The 12371-nt window shown below is 38.4% G+C and overlaps 1 long non-coding RNA gene across 2 annotated transcripts in view; it reads right to left on the reverse strand.

The window, feature by feature from the left end:
* LOC102367774 overlaps positions 1 to 8080 on the reverse strand; it is a 12736-nt gene extending 4656 nt beyond the window's left edge. The window contains exon 1 of one of the 2 annotated variants that reach the window (XR_323856.2): positions 7802 to 8080. This is a non-coding gene — a long non-coding RNA (uncharacterized LOC102367774). Of the gene's footprint in view, positions 1 to 7018; positions 7167 to 7801 lie in introns of those variants that run through there. The other variant, XR_323855.1, reaches the window with a different exon arrangement.
* Between the last annotated feature and the right edge of the window lie 4291 nt (positions 8081 to 12371).

Raw genomic sequence — 12371 nt, forward strand, 5'->3', positions numbered from 1 at the left:
TTACTGCTAGTATTCAACCTGAAAAAAACATATTTAAATTTGTTTTGGCTGAATGTTATGTCAATTCTTATCAGCCACATATTTAAAATATGAATTGAGACTAGAACAGTTTACGCATACACATATAAACATACAGAAACAGATACACCCATTTATGGAAATTAGGATCAATACATTAAAAAGTTGTGAACAGAAATAAAGTCTTTATTTGCAATAAATAATTTGGTCATCCATATATTGGAGACCAATATTCAGATAATAAATATATAAACTAAAATCTTTTTCCTGGCAAGTTATCATCTACTAAACTTTCAACTACACTATTTAGAATAACTCCATTAAAGTAAAAACACATCAAGTGTATTCATTAAAAATGTAGGGCTTTTATTACTATTTATTTGTACAGTGTTGGCACTGATAATCCCTATTTGATTGGGAACTCATTATATTAGATATTTTTGATCACAGTGAAAGACAAGCTCCTTCCCAAAGTTCTTATAGTCTAAATTAGTTAATTAGGTTAAGTATACATATAGAAAAAGATCCTGATCTATCAAAGTAACTAAGCTCATATTTAACTTTACTTGGTTTTCCTATTTATATCCTTAAAGTTCATCTTATTTTAGGTTAATGGTTTTCAATCTTTTAAAATCTAGGCAACATTCATTAAACTTAAGGTATACCTCAGATAATACCACATCTTTGCTTTCACTTATTTTTTAACTAACACCAAAGAATATAGCAATTATTCTGTTGCAAAGAACTCAGAAAGACCAGAACAGGTCTCAATGTTTTTGACACTATGACTCATTATATGAAAGCTCTGGGTTTATTCTGTATATCATGTGTAGGTGTTTGCATATCTACCAGTGTTAATATGGCAGAGCCCCCCACAATACCTTGAAGAAGGTTCTCACAGCACCCCAGAATGCTATGGGACCCTGGCTGAGAATCACTAGATTATGCATTTTGTTATTTTGAATTCTTAATATAATTTTGGTTAGTTTTTGGTTTTGAATTAAATACTGTAAAAAAATTTAGTGCTGTATTCAATGTTGTATTTTATGTGAAACCCTCACTGAGGCAATTCCTTTTTTTCTTATTGACCATAAACATAAATAAAACTCCTCAGATCCATGTTCTAGATAATCCATTACTCTACAATAAATATTCTAGGAAGATGAGCTAGATTATATTGAAGTGATGAAATCTTCTGGGATAGAAACAGGAGACGCTACATATATTTTTCTCTTATGCACAAATACTGTCAATGCATATTTCAACAACAGTTTCCTGTTTACCCCTTTCTCAGTTTGAAAAATACACCAGATACAGTTACAGGTTAAGAGCTAAATTGTGAGTCATAACTGACGTATATTATGAGCTTCTGTGTATTTCTTTTGTTTCTGTTTTGTTTTCTGTCTCTCTCCCTTGCATTTAATTTTCCACCATAGGGCTTTCTAAGATTTCGCCTATTTTTTTCCTCTTGCTTCCTTCATTTTTAAATAATGTAGAGATCCTGGTATGTACCATCTTTGACAAGTCAGAATGATTATTTCTAGAGGACTGTCAGGTTAGATCAGCTCTCAGTCCTGTGGTAAAGCTGGAGCTGGAGTATTTAATTCTAGCACAACCTTTCTGAATTTGACAGCATGACACTGGGAATCTACTGATACATGGAGGAAGTACATCTGGAAATTGAACGATTCATTGAACTTTTGGAATATGCCTCTCCATGTTTCAAAATTTATTAACATTATGTATCTTTAATGACAGTGTAAGTTTTCGTAGAATTAAAACTTTTCAGAATATACTTTTCTTATAAGGATTCAAATAGTCTCAGTATGTATCTTGGTTTATGCATGGTTCTTACTAAATTGTGCATGCCTGCCTCAGGAGGGTGATTCAGAAATACCCTGTTAGGCATCTTGGATTCCTATACAGTTAATGAAAACATTTGAGAGGCACCTACATGCTGTATATAGACAACTGAGCATTAAGCACTTCCAAAGGATACCTGGGGAAGCTTAGAGGTGGCCAATGGGAACCATTAAAACAAAGAGATATAACTGAACTTTTGACCCCTCTCAAGAGCTTACATGCAAGACACTAGCAAGCTATCCATTGAGTGTTTCTATTCAGTTGTGATTCATAGTACCAAGACCAATTGCTCAGCATAAATGCATAATGGTTTCTAAAGATTGGTGTTTCTGAACACCTAGTTTCACTTGTCCACTGGATGCTTCCTCATAACCAGGGATCTTAGTTTTCTCTGGTTTAAAAAAAAATCTCCAATTTTCAGTTTAAAAATACTAACACCAAATCCACATTTTGCCATGATTAAAATGAAACACCACTAAATATATATATTTATATAATCTCTTTCACATAGGGTCAAAAGGAGAAAAAGAAAAAGAGACTGCTTTTGTAGCCTTGGTATTTGCTACATAACTTGGAAGAGGGAGTGCTGGGTTCCAGTTTCAGAAGCTCGGGTTGTTACTGGCATTTTTTTTTTTGTTTTTTTTTTTGCCTAAAGTAGCCTGATGTAAAACACAGAAACAGTGCCTGGAACAGGGAAGAAGAAACATGACAAGGAAAGGAGTAGTTTAGAGTTCAGGCTGTTCCCTGAAAGTTAAGAGTCCTATGGTCTTATCCCTTCTTCCCAGAATAGTTTATATTATGAGCAGGGATCCTGGTTTTCTCTGATTTAAAAAAAATCCCCATTTTTTGGTTAAAAAAAAGTAACTCCAAATCCACATTTTGCCATGATTAAAATGAAATGCCACTAAATATATATAAGACTGACTTTCAGGAAGTCTTGACTTTCTGGGTGCCACACTTTAGGAGGGATGTGTCCAGCACTGAGAGGGTCCAGAGGAGGGCTGCTCGCATGATCTGGGGACAGCAGGGCAGACCCTACGAGGAGAGGCTATGGGACCTGAACCTGTTCAGCCTACGCAAGAGAAGGCTGAGAGGGGACCTGGTGGCTGTCTATAAACTTACCAGGGGGGACCAGCAGGGAATGGGAGAGACCCTGTTCCCCCAAGCACCTCCCAGAGTAACAAGGAATAACGGCCATAAGTTGTTTGGGAGTAGGTTCAGGCATTAGAAGGCACTACTTCACAGTCAGGGTGGCTAGGATCTGCAACCAACTTCCAAGGGAAGTGGTCCTGGCTTCTACCTTGGGGGTCTTTAAGAGGAGGCTTGATAGTTACCTAGATGGGGTCATATGAGCCCAGTATTCTCTCCTGCCCAGGTCAGGTGGTCAGACTTGAAGATCTACTTAGGTCCCTTCTGGCCCTACATCTATGAATCTATGAACCGGGGATGGGGTGGGATACCCCATGGCCTATCTCACTCTGGCACTCGTCAGGGGTGGGGAGCACTGGTGCTCCCACCTGCCCCCCTGCCTGCAAGCTAAACAGGGAGTGCAGCCTGATAGGGGGTGCACCAGCTCTCTCAGGGGGTGCATGTGCACCCCCATGCACTCCCTATGCATCGTCGCTGTAAGTGAGTGAATCTAAGGGAAAGGGCTGTGACTTGGCATCAACAGGATACACTCCTTCTTTCTGGAATTTTATGCCATGTCTGCAGTTAAGTATTCATATCTCCAACTGGTCTCTTCAGTCATTTCTAAACTCCTCGGTGACTTCCGTATCTACTGGAAGACTGTTATCCTCATATCGAGGGACTGCCAATGTTGATTCAAAGGCAGTTTCTATTTATTGGTCAAATCCCAGCATTGCACTTTAACTGAAATAATTCTTTTTTGCTCCTTGCTATGCATGTGCTGCTGTATTGATAAAGAGCAATAATATCCCTTGTTATTCTATATTTCATCAGGCTAAATGTGGCACAATGCGCTAGTTAACTCTCATGTCACTGGCTTTCTATTCCCTTAGTCATCTCGATAATCTTTCTCTGTACCTATTTCAGTTCTTCTTTCTTGAACATGTGTGAGCAGAATGGTACATATTCATTCTCACCAGTGCCATGTAAAAAGGCATTATGACTCTCTTATCCAAAACATCTTCCTGGGTGCATGACATTCCAAGATGTTATTTTTCAGCTTCATTTTCATATCATATATGTAACCAAGTTAAGCAGAACATTTTTGTCTTTGTAATATCTGATTAGGTGATCAGTGGCATGAACTCTATGGCTAGGGACAGACATTCAAAAAGCCTGACCCTGAATTGGTTCAGTCTTTGCAGGTTAGTCCAACCGGCCTAGGTTGAGCCAATTTGCAAGTGCACAGACATTCCCTCTGGACTGCTGAAATGCAGGCACATTCCTGCAGTGGCTCAGGGTAGAAGCTGGAGGCACTAAAGCCGCCCTCCTTCCTTTCCACAGTGCTGAGCTGGGGGGAGGGGGCCAGGCCCCAGCAGGATGCTCTGATTAGGGAATGGCATAAACCTCCACCCTGCCTGCACAGTCCTAGGCTTTTCTCTGCTCACTGCTCAAGTGGTGGGAAAGTTGCCAGACCCCAGCCCAGAGCTAGCACTCTGAGGCAAAGCTGGGGGGGGGGGGGGGGGGGGGGGCTGCTTGTGCACAGTGCATGCATCTGATGTTGATACTGAGCTTTTCAATCTCCCTCTTCTTGCTTCTTCATACTGTCTGCAGCAAACCTGACAGGTGAGGGAGCCAGCAGGGAGTTAATAACACAGTGTTTAGCAGCCCATCAAGAAAACAAAAACCTTTCTCATTAGTCCAAGCTCTTCTTAAACAGTTTTCTTCAAGGAAGAGACAGAGGGACATTACCAGCTGACCTGTTTATTAGCTCCAAAAAGCCCTAAGTGGACACTGTCCTGTCTGCCTTTGTCCTGCCGCAGTGAAATTGGAGACACACACACAGACACCACCTTTCTCATTAGTCCAAGCTCTTCTTAAACAGTTTTCTTCAAGGAAGAGACAGAGGGACATTACCAGCTGACCTGTTTATTAGCTCCAAAAAGCCCTAAGTGGACACTGTCCTGTCTGCCTTTGTCCTGCCGCAGTGAAATTGGAGACACACACACAGACACCTTTCAGCATTAGGAAGGGGGGGGCGGTCCCTGCTTGAGCAGCAAGTGGTGGGGGAGGGTGGGATAGGGGGAAGCCAGGCAGACCCTGCTGTGCTTGCAGTCTCTTCTGGAGCTCTGGCTAGGTAGTAGAGGGGCAGGGCCAGCCCTGCTCTCTGGAGCAGACAGCCCAACCCAGCCCTGCCCAGGGCTGCAAAGCACCTGGTATGCTTGGGGACTCTGGTTTAACAGGAAGGGTTCTGGGACAGACATCACATAGGCCAATTTGACCCAAATCAGTTAAGTTTCATACAATATTCAACCAGGTTTATCTTAAGCCAGTTTCAGCCATTTTGGTTTAAACTGGTTTATGTGCACTGAACTTATGTTATGCGCACTGAACTTATGTTATGTTACAGGTATAAACCAGTTTCAATCACTTAAACCAGTTTATGTGTAATGTCTGTCCCTAGCCTACTTGAGAGAGGACAGTGAAGCACTTACCTCTCTCAAGATTTGTAGATTTCAAAGAGCAGAGTAAAATGTGTTATAATAAAAGTCTCCCTGTGCTTCTTTTTTTCCTGAAAAAATGCATCATATATTACAGTGTGCCAAATTCAAGAGGTGTTTTTGTTTTTTGCTTTTTAATGTAGTTTAGTAGAATCTTCTTTTGAATACTTTTAATAGTTTTGTACATACAGGAATATGTGGGATTTTATAGAGCTGCTCGGGTCCATTGCCATTTTTAGGATCAACACAATTTAAAAATAGAACCTCACCAGAACAACTGTATCTTAGCTGTACAGATTCCTAATTCCCTACTGATAGTGCAATGTCCTTTGGCAAACTTCCATCCAGTGTCTGATCTGGGTAGTTTTACAGGGCACTGATTTACAACTTTAATCAGCTATTGTGGCTGACGGATGCCTCAATTAACTTTAATTACATTTGTATAGGTAGAGATGCCCTGCCCAGGAACAGAGTGCAGTATTTGTTGTATAGGATTAGACCATTAATATGTTCAGGTGTAAGGCTGTAGCTCATGGCTGTGGCTATTGTCTCCAGTGTAATGTGAAATTTCTTTTTTATTATACTTAAAAGGGACCGTTCTTAAAATTACTCATGGGAGGTACAGGTAGGGTTAAAAGTTTTGGTTAGGTGAGTATAGGATAAATCTTGAGGTTGCCATATCTTTCCTAGTTTGCCCAAGATATGATTTGGTCACTGAGCTGTCACAACTACTTTATGTTTAAAAATCATTGTTTCTGAATAAAAGGATGGAAGACAAATCTGACAGAGATCAATTAGTTTATTGATTATGGCTATAAAAGACCATAATCAATCAATGACATAAACTATACATTACCAATACTTGACCTATTCCTGCCCGTGGTTATACCTTTGGAGCAAACTGAATGTATAACTTCACACCATTCTTTTTATATCTAACTTATTTACAACACACATTTCTATAGCATAAGCTCATTCACATTCACATGTGCATATCTTAAAAGGAGAAGTATCCCAGAAATACCAGGCATTCAAATCATTCTTATAGGCAACCATCTGGGATTCTTAAAAGAGGACACATAAAAATGCAAGACACACACAATTCATATGCCTTGACACAAAGAAATAAGATTTCTACTAACCAGTTCTTAAAATAGGTGACTAAAAGTTCTCACAAAATGTAGGTAGGCTCTTGCATACTTGCGCAGTATGGTCTACTACTTTTAAAATATTTTTGTCAACTACTTTACAAAGACTATGAAAACCTTATCCAAATAAACATACATGCTATCATAGATATCCAAATAATAGCACAGGTCAGCATCTTCTTTATTATACTAGGATTGTTGGCAATGAATACCTATTTGAATACATATCAGAAACTGTTTTTTTGGGATTTGACCCTATAAGCATGCTTCTTTTTGTACTTGTTCTATCCCAGTAATACTTAAATTATTTTTTTGTACATTGACACAGCTTCAGCTAGAGAATGCCTGCACCCAACTTACCTTCTAGCCTGGTAATTATAGAACTCTACTAGGAGATGGAATATATGGGTTTCAGCACTTTGACTAAACCCGTGTTTCCTATTTTCTGGGCAAATGCTGTAGCTTAAAGATAATTATTGTAAAAATGGCACCTACACCACTACTACTGCATCTTTGAGACAAGCCTGATTTTGTCAGAGGATTGCCTAAGTTCTGGAAGCCTGAATGGGCTCTGGAATGAGTTAGATGCTAAACAGCTGAACCCATTTGAGATAATAGCCGTGTAAGTGCTGGGCAAAAAGTCCAGAGGACACCTCTCAGCAATTAGGGATTGTTTCTATTGTCAAAACGTAACTTGCTATATTGAAGTGTACATGCCTCTAAAGTTAGGTATCAGCACAGTAGGGCATTTCAAGACCTGAGTTTTAGACTTGGTCCCTTAAATGCAGCCACTTTAGGTGACTATATGTTTTTAAATCTGGATTTTTTCTTCATTCTTCCCTTACAGGTATTTTTCTTACCTGTTGTAGATATAGTTTTCACAGTGAATTAGTTATCTTGGAAACAAACTATTAATTTAAAAATAAATAATAAATAAAGCCTTTAAAATGTATAGTCAAAAATCCAGCATACATTATAAACTAATTGCATCTCTTTAAGAGATCGCTACCCATGGCTAATTACTATTGTAGAGTGTGGATTACCATTCTACAGTCCACATAATGAGCTCTCAATTCCCTTTTTGGATTTCCTTTCTTCTTTGTAACCATCATCTGATATTTATAGTATTTAATGATAACTTACTTTTTTTCTTGTGCTGAAATCCTCGGGGGTGGGGGGCTTTAAGCCATTATATTGCAATTTTGAGACTGTCCTTTCTAATCAGTGTTTTTCATCTTGCCCCTGTTAGGCACTTTTTGTTCATTATCTTGACTGTGACCTTCGAAAGTCCTGAAAAAAGACATTTCAGAAGACACCATTTCTGCTTTTATTATTACTGCTTTGTGTGCATAGCTCACTTTTCTAAATGGAGGTTAGAAGAGCAGGAAAGAATTAGCGTTGGTAGAGTATTTGTAACTCTTATCAGATGATTTCCTTGCTGTCTTCATGCAATAACAGCTTCTAAAGGACTTATTTTTCTAATTTCTCTTTCACCCACTTCCTGCACCTGGGTTACATTCCAGGAGAAGCTTGTCAAAGAAAGGGATTAGAAAAATTTCCTCAAAAAGTTGGCAAACTTGAGTGAAAGGCAACAATGACCTTTCAGCAATGATTGCCAAGCACAGCTGGATTGATATCAGACATTGACAAGACTTGACTGCAGGAAGTTTTTCAGGTTGTTTCAGCCCATCACCACCAATAGCTATTGCATTAGCTGTGAACATTAATTAGGTTAAGCCAATACTAAGAAGTGCGCCAGAAGAATGTGATTAGAATGTCAGTGGATGACTTTCCATAAAAAAGTCAAATGAAAAACTTTTAAAGTAAACAAGTAAACTTGTAAAGTAAACAAGTATTTAATCCTCAGCCAGTAAATTGGAGAACTGGAAAGGAAAGAAAAATGAACCTGGAAATATAATGATATTACAACTCACCTCTCTTTTATTTAGTACTGGTATGAACGTCGATGCACATGCATTCTATTGTGTTACTGTAAGATAAGCTCTTTATCATTGTTTTCTAAGGTAAATGATTTAAGGTGTTCAAGCAACTAGCTTACAGTAAGTGCACTCATGCAGAGGTCAGAAAATAAAGAGGACCTTTTCCTTTTGGACGGGCAGAGTATACCTATGACAACACCAGCAAGGGCATTTGATAGCAAAACAAACATGGAACTCATTTGTAAACTTTGAACTGTAAAACAAATGGCTTTTTGTCACTGTTCTAATCTGCTCTGAAGCCTGCAAAGGTATAATGCTTCATCTAAGGCAACATAAACACTCGCAGAGACAAAAAAGTGTCTATACATATATCAAAGAATTGGCAAGGAGTTTGTATTAAAGGTACACAGGAGACTGGGTAAAAGACTCCTCTCTGTTTTCTGGTTGAGTCATGTAGCCTGGGATTATGATTTCAAGAATTATACCCATTCCTAGGGTCTACTGTTACAGATCTGGATATCCTGGTGACAGAGAGTAGCTATGGATTGCTAATTCATGACTGTGTGAATAACCATGTATGCCTTCAGATGCTATTAAAGCTAGGAACATGAATTATTTGGTTCAAGCTCTTTAGATTCAATAACTGTCAGTCTGTCTGGCTGCAATAAGACTTCTGGATCTATATGTGGGGTCTCAGTTCTAATAGAGGACCCAGGAAAGCAGTGATTGTATTCCCCTCTCTTCAGGGATTAGGGAATCCTTTGGGATCTGAATGTTCCAGGATTTTTTAATGCATTTTCGTTACTGTTTTTGGATTTTAAGGATAAGTAGAAAGGGGAATCAGTCTGTTCTTTAGTCATTTTACCTAATCAGGCCTCATAGCTAGTATGTATTTCGTAAAACATACTGCAATTCAAGAAGGCATGACAACCCATTTGATTGAAACTTGGGGAGTCTTTACTACATTTCTGAGAAACATCTGAAATGTGTAAAGCTGCCAGATGGAGCTCTATTCCCATTTTTTTGCTGATTAGCATTCTCTTGGTTTAGAAGCTAAAGCACATGTTCTTTTGGAGCCTGCTTATTTATATGTAGTCTTCAGCCTTCCTTCACCAAGCAATTTTCTGTGCTAGTCAGTCTCCCAAATGTGTTGTTTCTGAAGCAAATCTCAGTGGGGATCAGCAGGTTTTTCATCTGGAATTCTTTCAGTATGCTGCCTCTGCAGAATCCTGCTTATCCACCATTTTTAGAGTCTGTAGCTAGTATTTCATATATTGATAGTAAAAAGGACCTAAGAGTGATTGGGGCAACAGTCTCTTACGTAAACTTGTATAAAAGTGTCAGATTTGAGACGTGAAATACTTACAAACTCTCAACCTCAGCAGTCACAGCTTACTTGATGCCTGAAAGTCTCATGCTGCTGAAATATGTGCAGTTCAGAATACTGGCCCTTCAGAGACAGTGTGCTAAAACAACTCCAGTTATAAGCCAATAACTTATCCAATATATGACTTGAGAATCTTAGGCCTCATACAGACATTCAGTTTCTCTTGGGAGAGTTGCTGTTCCTACAGGAGAAACCACAAGTGCACCAATGTTCGGATTTTTTTCTCCCAGTGTAACAATGGCCAATCTGGGAGAAAAATTACTTGGGAACAACCAGGGTTGAATCACTCCCAGGAGAGATTCATCTAGGACTGAATGTCTATACAGGCTGTTAAAAGTATAGTTTTGCAGCTCTAATTAATTAACATTCACAACAACGGTGAATTGTAGTATAAAATACTGGAGGAAGTTTCTTTTAACCACTATGACTTTTGATATAGGTGGACTTGTCCATAGTTTACCTGTATCAGGGCATATTAAGTGCATATCAGTTTTTCAAGTGCTATATTAACAAATCCAAAACCAAGAAAAATATGCATTGTTGCAGTCTTGGCTTCAGTAAAGCTACATGTGTTCTGGCAATATTGTGTAATTGTAATAGTCTGGAAGCTGAGGAGGAGGTTTGCTTTGTTTACTCTATTAAAGATGTTTTGCCCACAGCTATTCCATGGCAGCAGTAATGTCCAAGATCTGAGAACAACAGAAAAAGTATTTGGACATTTTTAAAAAGTTTTTGTTATCTTTGCATAGAATACAGCAGCAAGAAAGTGTCATAACACCCTGCCCTGCCTTCTGCCTAACACTATATAACTAAGTATTTCCAGGATCTCAGGAATGATCCTAAGAATAATGAATTACTATCCATATCTTCAGGTGATGCTAAGCCCCTTTAAAATTCCTTCCCATCTCCTCACCTCTTTCACTTGACCTCTTTTTCTCTCCCTAGCAGTTTTGCAGTGGAATCCAGCTGAGCATAAGCCCAATTGATATCTATCTCAATTGATTAACTGTCTAGCAGATTTGATTTGGAGAATAGATACCCAAGAGGACTGCAATTCATTAGTGGTTGTCCACACGTGATTAGGAGCTGTGGGTGGGATTACCCCCTCCTTTAATTGATCCAATTTCATATTCCTCGTGGTCATTAAGTGTGTTAATGGCAAGTTAGCACCTGCATTAAGAAACCAACTTAACAACATCCTATAAATGACATTAAGTCAGCAGGAGCCAAATTTACAGGAAAAAATTGACATGATTGCTTCTGTAATGTTACTGCAGGAGGGATATGAAGTAATAAAATGTTGCAATTGTTTAATCCATCACAATCAAGCAGTCATCATTTGATGATAACATGATTGTTATATTATTACTGCTCTTTGTTACTGATTGCCCCCTTTCTACTCAAGAGCTTCATTCCTGTTTTATGTTAATAATGACACTTTCATACATTCTATTTTGCAAGGAAGTACAACTTTCTTTCTTTCTTTTTTTAATTTTTTTTTCCTAAAAAGCATACCATATGCAAATAGCAGTGTATGTTAGTGGCAGGTAAAACCAAAAAGTCTCTGTATGCTTTTAGGAAATCTGTCGAATTTATGTGGGATATTTTAGTTAAGAAATATGTTGTAAATCAGCTGAAAGGAAGCTCTGTCTCTAATGTGCAAAATATTTTCAGTGCTTCCTAATTCCTGCTGGCTTTGAAATAATGTAAGAATTAATTAGGATTGCTGGAGTATCTTTTCTTTTCTTTGCAATTCTTTTCTTATTACCCTGAATTCTAGAGTCTTTGGAATATATCCAGTGAAGAACTTAAGCTTTGAACAGGGCACTAAGGGTCAGATTATATTCCATTTATTAAATGAATAAATGTATTTAATGGCCTAAGTGGAATTTTATTCCACTCTGTTCAAATCCCTGAAAGAATGTTAATGTAAAGAATGGGTAGGTCCTTTTCCCCTCCCTACTTTTTTGTAACTTAATTTTAAAGGTCAGGTGAGGGTGTTACAAAAATAGATGCAATATGGATATGAATCAAATGGAGGCACTTAAGTTCATTTAGATACCCAATAGGTGGAGTAGAACTTGGCTCTACATGTTGAAGCCCAAATGAATTGCAAAAATCCCTGCTCAGCCACTGCTGAAACATGGTGACTCCTACAATAGATCCCTTACTTTTCTGACTGTAAATTTCCATATGTATGGAAAGTCGCTCCTCTGTATGTGCTCAAAATTCTTCCAGAGCAACTCAGGAACCTAGCACCTGATTGAGAGACAGAAATGAGGTGCATAAATTCTTTGAGAAGGTTAATGTTGGTGGCATTTTCAGGGCATGCTTAACACATATCTATAGATTCATGCTCCTTATAACATAGAGATAATCTAAGACA

Source organism: Alligator sinensis, unplaced genomic scaffold (assembly GCF_000455745.1).
Source record: "Alligator sinensis unplaced genomic scaffold, ASM45574v1 scaffold33_1, whole genome shotgun sequence".
NCBI lineage: Eukaryota > Metazoa > Chordata > Crocodylia > Alligatoridae > Alligator > Alligator sinensis.